Consider the following 12,564-nt stretch of genomic DNA (forward strand, 5'->3'; position numbering starts at 1 on the left):
TGGCTGCAGCAGGTGGTAGATTTCAGTGACGACATCCTTACTGAAGCATGGGCATCTCACACATTGTTCCTTGCTGAGGTTCCAGTAGGAGAATTGCTCCCTGAATACTCTGGATAGATATGGCCTCCTGATTAGAGCCATTCACCCCCTCCTCCTCACTCTTCTAGCAGCTTGACCTGCTCTGCATAGCCTCTGCTCACTCTCCTAGTCTGCTGTATTCCAAGAGTAAGGCCTACTAATGCACTCATGTCTGGGAGCAACTGGTTTGTGCAGAAGCCCTGAAGTCAGCAAAAACCCCTTCAGCACCTGCCAAACCACTCCCTTTATACTTTTGAAACTTGAAACTACTATGGAAAGCACCAAATGTGTGTTGAATTGCAGCACACCAGAGCCAGAAGAAATCACGCAACAATTAGCCTTTAAGTAGTTGTTGCCTGGGTTGGAGCATTTCAGCTACGAAGAGAGACTGAAAAGGCTAGGGTTGTTTTCCATAGAGCAGAGAAGGCTGAGCGGGGACCTGATTGAGGTATACAAAATTATGAGGGACATTGATAGGGTAGATAGGAAGAAACTTTTGCCCATAGCGGAAGGGTCAGTAACCAGGAGGCATAGATTTAAGGTAAGGGGCAGGAGGTTTAGAGGGGATTTGAGGAAAATATTTTTCACCCAGAGGGAGGTTGGAATCTGGAACGCACTGCCTGAAGAGGTGGTGGAGGCAGGAACCCTCACAACATTTAAGAAGTATTTAGATGAGCTACGGGCCAAGTGCTGGAAAATGGGATTAGAATAGTTAGGTGCTTGTTGGCCAGCACAGATACAATGGGCCGAAGGGCCTGTTTCTGTGCTGTATAACTGTATGATTCTATGAGTTGATGGTCCCTTTAAATAGCATTGGTGGGGTGTTCCTTCCTGCTGCTGTCAGAGGTCAAGAGAGAGGTTTGGTGGAACATTGAGCTACAAAATGGTACCACTGGGGTCAAATCAGCATTGCACACTGATTGATATCATGATTTGCTGCATACTTCCAATGGACAGTCACTACACATTTGCTAACACCTGCACCGAGATGGCCAAGGAGCAGGGTGGGGGTGGAGTGGGGTGGGGTGGGGGTAGGAGTGGGTGGGTCACTCATCACAGACTACGTAGTCTCAGCCCTGCTCATGTAGCTACAGTGTTGCTATGGCTGCAGCAGTTAATCTTCTGGTCAATGGTGGCTCTCATGATCTTTATTTTGGGGGACCCAGCAATGGTGATCCAGTTGATGATGAAGGAGAAATGGCTGGCATTTGGATAGTTTGTGATAGTCATTACATGTCTGTTATGTGGCATGAATGCTATTGTCGGTAAAGGCCTGTTATCCAGGTTTTGCTGTAGACTGTGTTAGACTGCTTCATTATCAGAGGAATTGTGAATGTAGCTGAACACTATATAATTCTCACTGAACGACCTGACATTATGATGGAAGTAGGGCTATTGATGAAGCAGCAGAAAATGGTTGGGCTGAGTTGCCCTTTGAAAAACTCTTGCGGTAGTATATAGTCTCTGTGACATCTGTCCTTCAACAACCACAACCATCTTCCTTTGCGAAAGGTATAACTTCATCCACTGTAGAAATTTCCCTTTGACCTCCATTGACGTCAGTTTTGCTCGGTCACCTCGATGACATTCTTGGTCAAATGCTGCCTTGATTACAAGATCAATTACTTTCACCGTCCTCTGGCATTCAGCTCTTCAATCCATGTGTGGATCAAGGCTGTGTTGATGTCTGGAGCTAAATGATTTTAGCGGAACCCAAACTGAGTATTGGTGAGATTACTGTTGATGAATAAAAGGTAATTGGATAATTATCTGAAGAGAACAGATTTTGCAGGGCTACGGAGAAAAGGCAGAGGAATGGGACTAGCTAAGTTGCTCTCGCAGGGAGTTGGCACAGGCACGATGGGCTGAATGACCTCCTTCTGTGCTGTAGCCATTCTATGATTCTAAGGCCGGAATTTTTCATTGGGCAGCAGGCCCTGTCCACCGGCTGAAAAGTCGATGGCGAGCCCGCCTCCGCTGGGCCTGAGGAGACAGACCAGGATTTCTTTGCTCCCTAGGCCCTTAATTGGTCTTGGGCAGGACTTGTACCTCCTTGAGGCAAGAAGTCCCACCTAATGGAGCTGCTGGCCAATCAGCAGGCCGGCAGCTTTAAGTCCCAGCAGCGCCACCAAGTGTGGTGGCTACTGATGGGACTACACCCAGTCATTGGAATCAACATGAAGGATGGCCCTGGAAAAAAGGAAAGTTTTTGGGCCTCGCTGGGGACAATTGGTCGGGCCCCGGTGATGCAAGGGGGTTACGGTTAGGGGGGGGCGTGGGGAGTGTTGTGTATTGGGGGCGGTTGGGGTTTCAGGGATGGCCCTCTGTGGGGCACAGGGTGCCCGATCAGGAGGGCCCCACACCAGCCCGCAAGAAAGCCGCCTGGTTTCACCAGGTGGGCTTTTTGAGGTCTCAGCTGCCCGCCAGCCAAGGGTAAAATACCTATGGCAGTGGGCGGAGGCCCGTACGTGCCAGTTAATTGGCCACTTAAGGGCCTTGATTGGCCTGGGGCGGGTGGGCTGTTTCTCGCTGCTGCCACCCTGCATAAATTTGCAACGGGGATGAGAGAGGGTCAATTTTATGCCCCCTCCCCCAACCCCCCCGCACCAGTCCACTTGTTTGGGGTTGTAAAATTCCGGTCTAAGTGTCACTTGATGGCACTATTGAAGACCTTTCCATGACTTACTTTACTTAAGCTTGGGAGCAAGGTGATAGGTCCATAGGTTAGATTTAATTCTGTTTTTTTATAGATAGGCCATACCTGGGCATAGCTCTGCTGGAACAGCATGGATAGTGGACCAACCAGTCACTTCTTAAGCAAATTGGCTGGACAGGTATCTGTGATGGTGGGGATGACAAAAGGAGGCCAAGTAGGATCATCCACTCGGCACACCTGCAAACACTTCATCCTTGTCTGAGATGAGAACAGAAAGTGCTGGAAATACTCAGGAGGTCCAGCAGCATCTGTGGAGAGCGAAACAGAGTTAATATTTCAGGTTTGTCAGGATTCTGATGAAGAACGTTTGATGAAGCGACAAATGGGAAAGTTGGTATCAACACAACATTTTGAAAAACAAGCACTAAAATTACTTTATCAATCAAGTTTCTGCAAATGCTACAACTACAGCTGTCAGCTCTTTAAATTCACCTGCATCTTTCTTTACAGCACCTAGCAACCTTAGAAGCCTATTTTGTATGGGTGTGAACAGGAATTGGTGCAAATGCGGTAGAAATGATAGAAAATGTGGCATATCATCACATTAATTCCATGCAGCCACCCAAAGTGTACACAGGAAAATGGGATTGTCACCAAAGTAGGTCGAGTTCTGCTGGAATGAGGGGGAAGAGAAGCTGGGATTGTTCTCCTTAGGGCAGGGAAGGTAAGGGGAGATTTAATACAAGTGTTCAAAGTTATGACGGGTTTTGATGGAATGGATAGGGAGAGATTATTTCCTTTGGCAGGAGGGTCAATAACCGAAGGATACAGATTTAAAATCATTGGCAAAAAATCCAGCATGGATACGAAGGAACTTTTTTTTATGCAGCGAGTTGTAATGATCTGTAATACACTGCCCAAAAAGCAGTGGAAACAGATTTAATAGCAACTTTCAAAGGAAATTATACAAATACTTGAAAAGGAGAAATTTTCATTGCTGTGTGGAATGAACAGAAGTGCCGAAGAGTGGCACAAACACAATGAACCGAATGTCCTGCTTTGATGCTTTATGATAATAAAACATCAGTCTACTTTGAATCCCGGCTGCCTGATTTATGTCATTAAAATGGGCAGTTCTAATTGGAAAATCTAACTTTGTGTCCATAGTAAGGGTACCATAAGTTTAAGATCATAGCAGTAAGGCTCAACTACAGACTATAACTACAATTGGCAATAACGATACAGATGTGTATAATTAAACACTGTTGTTCGGAAGAAGCCATTTAAAACTTCATTATTATATTTCTGTTCATTTCAAATCTTATCAATTAAAATAGTTTATGCTGGGCATCAGGAACAATGCCCATTATAACCTTATGACATTGCTTTGCATCATGAAGTAATACGTAATAGAATCCTCATGTATTTCTTGGAGCCACATGAGGTCCCACATTCAGAGACAGGAACCCAGACATTTATGTTGTGGTGTTGAAACAGGAAAGAAAAATAAGACAGAAAATACAATATGAAATTTCACATCACAACATGTTATTCACCAATCCAATATGAATTTCATTAGTTTATACAAGTTGAAAATATTGGAAACTTATGATGGAAATGTGTGTTTCCTATTACTTATGTTGCAACTACATACCTGCATTTGCCCAATTATCTTTTAGACTGGACAATTGCTTGCGACAGGAATGTCATTGGAAGTTCCTGGGGAATTAAATCTGAAGACTGAGGATTTTCCTTCCTTTGATTTTGTTGCTTTTCACATATAACTCACAGTTCCCTTGGAAGAATCATCTTGTGTGAGACAAACTTAAGCTACTCCATTTTGTTGAGAACTATCCAAAAGAAATAGAGAATATTTAGAACACTAAGATAACAAACAAATAGCAGAATTAAATATGCAAACTTATATATATATATATATAATATATATATATATGTGTGTTCTAAACTGAACAACAAACTAGATGTTCACGTGGGAATGCTTTGCTTATTTTCCAGGCATCTGGGTACAATTTAGACACAGTGCAAAACAGTTTGATGGAAATCCAGTAATTTGCAATCTGGAGAACAGTTTGAAAATCTTTGACAAACACTAACAGGCTGCACTGGACTTCAACATCAGTACGTAGAATTTTGACAAGGAAACATTGACATGTATTTTCTGTGCAGCTGTCAAAGAGCTAGCAAAACAATATTCAAAAGAGTGGTAAGTTACCGAGCTAGACGTTGAAACTATCTCCATGACAAATACGAAAAATCTTATGTTTTTGCAGCTGTCTTTACATAATATAATTTTAGCTGAACTCCTTGAGGATTTTTCAAAATAACTCAGCTCTGGAGAGAGAAAGAGGCAACTCAGAGAACATAACTGTGATTATGAAAGAGATTGCTGCTTCCATAATACTTCCTATACCAATGTTTTTTTTAAATTCATTAACAGGATGTGGGCATCACTGTCAAGGCCAGCATTTATTGCCCATCCCTAATTGCCCTTGAGAAGGTGGTGGTGAGCTACCTTCTTGAACTGCTGCAGTCCATGTGAGGTAGGTACACCCACAGTGCTGTTAGTGTGGGAGTTCCAGGATTTTGACCCAGTGACAGGGAAGGAATGGCGATATAATTCCAAGTCAGGATGGTGCATGACTTGGAGAGGAACTTGAAGTTGGTGGTGTTCTCCTGCAGCTGCTGCCCTTGTCCTCTTAGGTGGTAGAGGTTGTGGCTATCGAAGGAGTCTTGGTGAGTTGCTGCAGTGCATCTTGTAGAGAATACACACTGCTGACACTGCATGTCGGTGGTGAAGAGAGTGAATGTTGAAGGTGGTGGATGGGGTGCCAATAAAGTAGGCTGCTTTGTCCGGGATGGTGTTGAGCTTCTTGAGTGTTGTTGGAGCTGCAATCATCCAGGCAAGTGGAGAGTATTCCATCACACTCTTGACTTGTGTCTTGTAAATAGCTTTGGGGAGTCAGGAGGTGAGTTATCCGCCACAGAATTCCCAGTCTCTGACCTGCTCTTGGAGCCACAGCATTTGTGTGGCTGGTCCAGTTCAGTTTCTGGTCAATGGTAATCCCCAGGATATTGATAATGGAGGTTCAGCGATGGTAATGCCATTGAATGTCAAGGGGAGATGGTTAGATTCTCTCTCATGTTTGAGATGGTCATTGCCTAGCACTTCTATGTTGCGAATGTAACTTGCCACTTATCAGCCCAAGTTTGGATATTGTCCAGGTCTTGCTGCATTTCTACATGGACCGCTTCAGTATCTGAGGAGTTGTGAATGGTGCTGAACATTGTGTAATCATCAGCAAACATCCCCACTTCTGACCTTATGACTGAAGGAAGGTCATTGATGAAGCGGCTGAAGATGGTTGGGTCTAGCCTGAGGAAGTCCTGCAGTGATGTCCTGGAGCTGAGATGATTTACCTCCAGATAAAAAAGCACAAGAAATGATCCTGATTGTCTATGATCATGACTTGCTTAAATCTGGGGGTGCTATGTTCTATAATTATGAAATGATAAAGAAGGTGCAACGATAAACACAACCCTTTTGGTAATTAACTTCTCCATAAAACATGAAAAGAATAACTGACAGAATGAAATTAAATGCAGTGATTCCAATTAAGAGCACTTAAAAAAAACACATTGAATAAATTTACTTTAAAAAATTGAGCTTCAACTAAGGATTTCCAAGCATGCAAATGTGCTTTTACCAGCAGGAACTGGAGGAGAGAGCTGGTCAATGGTAAATATGCAAAGCTCACTTTCGCCCTATCCAATTCAAATACCACAGAATGTTCCATGATTTCCTGCTGACGTAGTTCAGTTTCGCACAAAAAATGTGACAGCTTTTTGAGATAGTGATATACATTAAAGCAGTATGATGGGCCCTCGATTTTTCTGTACAGTACTAAGTTCACCCATTTGTTTTTTATTCATTCATGGGATGTGGGTGGCACTGGCTATGCCAGCATTTATTGCCCATCCCTAATTGCCCTTGCGAAGGTCGTGATGAGCTGCCTTCTTGAACTGCTGCAGTCCATGTGAGGGAGGTACACCCACAGTGCTGTTAGGAAGGGACTTCCAGGATTTTAACCCAGCGACAGTGAAGGAACGGCAATATAGTTCCAAGTCAGGATGGTGTGTGAATTGGATAGGAACTTGCAGGTGGTGATGGTCCCATGCATCTGCTGCTCTTGTCCTTCTTGGTGGTAGAGGTCGTGGGTTTGGAAGGTGCTGTCTAAAGTGCCTTGGTGTATTGCTGCAGTGCATCTTGTAGATGGTACATACAGCTGCCACTGTGCATCGGTAGTGGAGGGAGTGAATGTTGAAGGTTGTGGTTGGGGTGCCAATGAAGAGGGCTGCTTTGTCCTGGATGCTATCGAGCTTCTTGAGTGTTGTTGGAGCTGCACCCATCCAGGCAAGTGGAGAGTATTCCATCACACTCCTGACTTGTGCCTTGTAGATGGTGGACAGGCTTTGGGGAGTCAGGAGGTGAGTTACTCACAGCAGCGTTCCTAGCCTCTGACCTGCTCTTGTAGCCACGGTATTTATATGGCTATTCCAGTTCAGTTTCTGGTCAATGGTGGCCCCTAGGATGTTGATAGTGGGGGATTCAGCGATGGTAAAGCCATTGAATGTCAAGGGGAGATGGTTAGATTCTCTCTTGTTGGAGATGGTCATTGCCTGGCACTTGTGTGGCACGAATGTTACTTGCCACTTATCAGCCCAAGCCTGGATATTATCCAAGTTTTGCTGCATTTCCACACGGACTGCTTCAGTATCTGAGGAGTCGCAAATGGTGCTGAACATGATGCAATCATCAGCGAACATCCCCACTTCTGACCGTATGATTGAAGGAAGGTCATTGTTGAAGCAGCTGAAGATGGTTGGGCCTAGGACACTACCCTGAGGAACTCCTGCAGTGATGCCCTGGAGCTCAGATGATTGACCTCCAACAACCACAGCCATCTTCCTTTGCGCTAGGTATGACTTGAACCAGCAGAGAGTTTTCCCCCTGATTCCCATTGACTCGAGTTTGGCTAGGGCTCCTTGATGCTATACTCGGTCAAATGCTGCCTTGATGTCAAGGGCAGTCACTCTCACCTCACCTCTTGAGTTCAGCTCTTTTGTCCATGTTTGAACCAAGGCTGTAATGAGGTCAGGTGCTGAGTGCCCCTATCAGAACCCAAACTGGGTATCACTGAGCAGGTTATTGCTAAGCAAGTGCCACTTGATGGCACTGTTGATGACACCGTCCATCACTTTGCTGATGATTGAGAGTAGACTGATGGGGCGGTAATTAGCCGGGTTGGATTTGTCCTGCTTTTTGTGTACAGGACATACCTTGGCAATTTTCCACATTGCCGGGTAGATGCCAGTGTTGTAGCTGTACTGGAACAGCTTGGCTAGGGGTGCGGCAAGTTCTGGAGCACAGGTCTTCAATACTATTGCCGGAATATTGTCAGGGCCTATAGCCTTTGCAGTATCCAGTGCCTTCAGTCATTTCTTGATATCACGCGGAGTGAATCGAATTGGCTGATGTCTGGCATCTGTAATGCTGGGGACATCAGGAGGAGGCCGAGATGAATCATCAACTTGGCACTTCTGGCTGAAGATTGTTGCAAATGCTTCAGCCTTATCTTTCGCACTGATGTGCTGGGCTCTCCCATCATTGAGGATGGGGATATTTGTGGAGCCACCTCCTCCAGTTAGTTGTTTTATCATCCACCACCATTCACGGCTGGATGTGGCAGGACTGCAGAGCTTAGATCTGATCCATTGGTTATGGGATTGCTTAGCTCTGTCTATTGCATACTGCTTATGCAGTTTGGCAAGCAAGTAGTCCTGGGTTGTAGCTTCACCAGGTTGATACCTCATTTTGAGGTATGCCTGGTGGTGCTCCTGGCACTCTTCAGTGAACGAGGGTTGGTCTCCTGGCTTGATGGTAATGGTAGAGTGGGGGATATGCCGGGCCATGAGGTTACAAATTGTGGTTGAGTTCAATTCTGCTGCTGCTGATGGCCCACAGCACCTCATGGATGCCCAGTTTTGCATTGCTAGATCTGATCGAAATCTATCCCATTTAGCACGGTGATAGTGCCACGCAACACGATAGACGGTATCCTCAATGTGAAGGCCGGACTTCGTCTCCACAAGGACTGAGCGGTGGTCACTCCTACCAATACAGTCATGGACAGAAGCATCTGTGGCAGGCAGGTTGGTGAGGACGAGGTGAAGTATGTTTTTCCCCGTGTGTTGGTTCCCCCACCACCTGCCACAGACCCAGTCTAGCAGCTTTGTTCTTTAGTGCTCGGCCAGCTCAGTCAATAGTGTTGCTACCGAGCCACTCTTGGTGATGGACATTGAAATCCCCCATCCAGAGTACATTTTGTGCCCTTGCCACCCTCAGTGCTTCCTCCAAGTGGTGTTCAACATGGAAGAGAACTGACTCATCAGCTGAGGGAGGGCGGTAGATGGTAATCAGTAGGAGGTTACCTTGCCCATGTTTGACCTGATGCCATGAGACTTCATGGGGTCCGGAGTCGATGTTGAGGATTCCCAGGGCAACTCCCTCTCTACTGTCGACCACTGTGCTGCCACCTCTGCTGGGTCTGTCCTGCCGGTGAGACAATACATACCCGGGGATGGTGATGGCAGTGTCTGGGACATTGTCTGTTAGGTTTGATTCCATGAGTATGACTGTGTCAAGCTGTTGCTTGACTAGTCTGTGGGACAGCTCTCCCAACTTTGGCACAAGCCCCCAGATGTTAGTAAGGAGGACTTTGCAGGGTCGACAGGGCTGGGTTTGCTGTTGTCATTTCTGGTGCCTAGGTCGATGCCGGGTGGTCTGTTCGGTTTCATTCCTTTTTATTGACTTCGTAGCGGTTAGGTACAATTGAGTGGCTTGCTAGGCCATTTCAGAGGGCATGTAAGAGTTAATCACATTGCTGTGGGTCTGGGGTCACATGCAGGCCAGACCAGGTACGGACAGCAGATTTCCTTCCCTAAAGGACATTTAAAATGGACATCTCTTTCCAACACAGTTCTTGCCTATTGGAATCCAGTATGTGGAGATTGCGATTGAAGCACCTTCATGAGGGAAGTTGTAAGCAAAGGAACAAAGATAATTAAAGAAGATATGTCAGGGATCTCACATGGTCTTCGAGTGTAGTGTCTGCGCCTAGTATTTTGTCACCAACTGTGTATCAAGACTTAGCCACAAGCACGCACTCCGCAGTGATCAAGGGGAATTGTCTCCACAGGCTCCATGCTCCAGTTCAGCAGAGAAGTAGTTAAAGAGCTTTTTTCTGCTGCAAGGAGATCTCAACAATCATTAACTACAGAAATGGCACTGCCAGTGCTGAAGGTCACTTCCTCTTTCAAGATCTCTGTGTGCAGCTTCTTCCAGGCTTTCATAGGGATCTGCAATATCTACCAGCCTAAAGCCTGCAAATGTATCAAATACATGACCAATGCAATCCTGAATAGGCTTGCCACCTTTCCCACTGAACAGCAACAGAAGCATGACATTATCTCCTAATTTCACCACAGTGCTGGAAATCCAAACTACAGGGGGTCATTGATGGCATCCATCTGGTACTCAAAGAGCAAAGAGATGATCTTGCTTTAACCCCATAATGTGATCTTTCTCATCTGGGGCTATCTCCAGAGGCTCACTATCAGCATTTATTAAGGCTGTGCAGCAGTACTTGCAATAATTACAACAACAACTTTCATGTATGTAACACCTATAATGTAGGAAACTCTCCCACAGGAGAGCAATCAGCCAAATATTGACACCACAGAGGTTGATATTAGGACAAATGATTAAAAACTTAGTTAAGGAGGTAGGTTTTAAGAAAGGTCTCAAAGCAAGTTAGCGGTGGAGAGTGTGAGAGGTTTATGAAAGGAATAACAGAGCTTAGGGCCTAACTATCTGAATGCATGGCTGTCAGTGGTGGGGTGAAGAGCGTGGGGGAATGCACAAGCAGCAGTGTTGGAGGAATGCAGGTTTCTTGGAGGGTGAGAATTTTTTAATTCAAGGTGTTGGTGGACTGGGTGGGATGTAGGTCAGTGAGCACAGAGTAAGAGTGAACAGGACTTGCTGTGGGTTGAGGTATGGCCAGCAGAGTTTTGGATGAGCTTAAGTTTATGAAGGGTGGAAGATGGGATGCTGGCCAAGAAAGCATTGGAATAGCCGAGTCTGAATGTAGTTGAAGCAGCAACACAGATGAGCGAAAGAGGCAGTTTTTTTTTGTCATGGAGAGGTTATGGAATCAGAAGCTTGTTTCAGGGTCAAACAGTTTGCAGGGATTGCAAACAGTTTGGTTCAGACTGACACAGTGGTCAGGCAGGGGAATGGAATCCAGGGCAGGGAATTGAGCTTGTAGCGGGATATAGGTCAATAGCCTCAGTCTTCCCAATTTTAATTGGAGGAAATGACAGTTGATCCGGAACTGGAAGTTAGATAAGTAGTCTAACAACACAGGGGCAGGGGAGGGATTGCTAGAGATGATGGTGATGTAGAGCTGGGAGTCATCAGTCAGCATGTGGAACCTGATGTCATATCTTCAAATGATGTCGCTGATGGAGGCATGTAGATGAGAAATGGGAGGCAGTAAATGATAAATTCTTGGTGAACTCCAGAATAGTGCTGGTGTGAGAAGAGAGGCCATTTCAGGAGAATCACTGGCTATGGATAAGTAAGAGTGGAACAAGGTGAGAGCAGTCCCTCTCAGCTGGTTAATGGAGGAAACTCATTGGAGGATGATGGAGTCATCAATCATGAAAAAGGTTGGCGAGAGGTCAGGAAAGTAGTCACAGGAGATGCCATTTGTGACTTTGATTTCAGTCATTTCAGTCCTCTGGCAGGAAAGCTGATTGCAGAGATTCAAACATGGAGTTGAGGGAAAGATGGGCACAGATTTGGGAGGTGTCAACATGTGCAATGGCTTTGGAGGGGAAAGGGAGTAGGAGATGGACAGTACTTTGCAAGGACATTGGAACCAAGGTTGGGATTTTATGGGGGTTGGGAGGATTTTGATGATGGAAGATTTGAAAAGGAGAGGGACAGTACCTGAGGACAGGAACCATTTACAAGATAGCTGGCATGGGAGCCAGGTGGGGGAGTTGGGTGGTCAGCGATTTAGTGGGAATAGCGTAAGGAGAACAGGAAGCAGGTCTCATGGACAAAACATGCTTAGAAATAGGAGAGAAACTGTAGAAGGATGCAGGTTCAGGGTTAGGGAGAAAAACTTGGCAGAAGCATGTCTCGGTGGACAAGGAGAGGGAGAAATGCAGCAGAGGCAGCTGAGCAGATGGCCTTAATCTTAATAACACAGAAATCCATGAGCTCCTTGCACTTGTTTTTGGAGGTGAGGGTGGAGGGGGCCGGGGAGAGGAGTTTAAGGAGAAGGTTAGTAGGGGAGGAAAGAAGATGTGGGTTATCTTTGGATTCTAGGATGATCCTGGAGTAGGAAACAGTTTTGGCAGATCATGTTTAATCTGGTGCAGCCGTATCTGGCAATGAATGCCTTGTGCATTCAATTTCATTGCTTGGGCTTAAAGGAGCAAAGTGTTGGCTTTACCTGGGAACTGCCATGGTAGGAGAGAGTAAAAGTTTTAATATGAACATCATAGGTGAAAGCGAGGGAGTGATTGTGCAGATTGACAGCTGCCAAAGTATTGTGGTGAATAGAGGGTCAAAATCTACACAGTTGGGAGTTTGAATGTTCTGCTGTAAGTGACTTGAGGGAGCATTTATTCAAAGGTAGATGCAGAAGAAAGTGGGTTCGGAAGGGGGATCTGAATGTTGA

Source organism: Heterodontus francisci, chromosome 24 (assembly GCF_036365525.1).
Source record: "Heterodontus francisci isolate sHetFra1 chromosome 24, sHetFra1.hap1, whole genome shotgun sequence".
Classification (NCBI taxonomy): Eukaryota; Metazoa; Chordata; class Chondrichthyes; order Heterodontiformes; family Heterodontidae; genus Heterodontus; species Heterodontus francisci.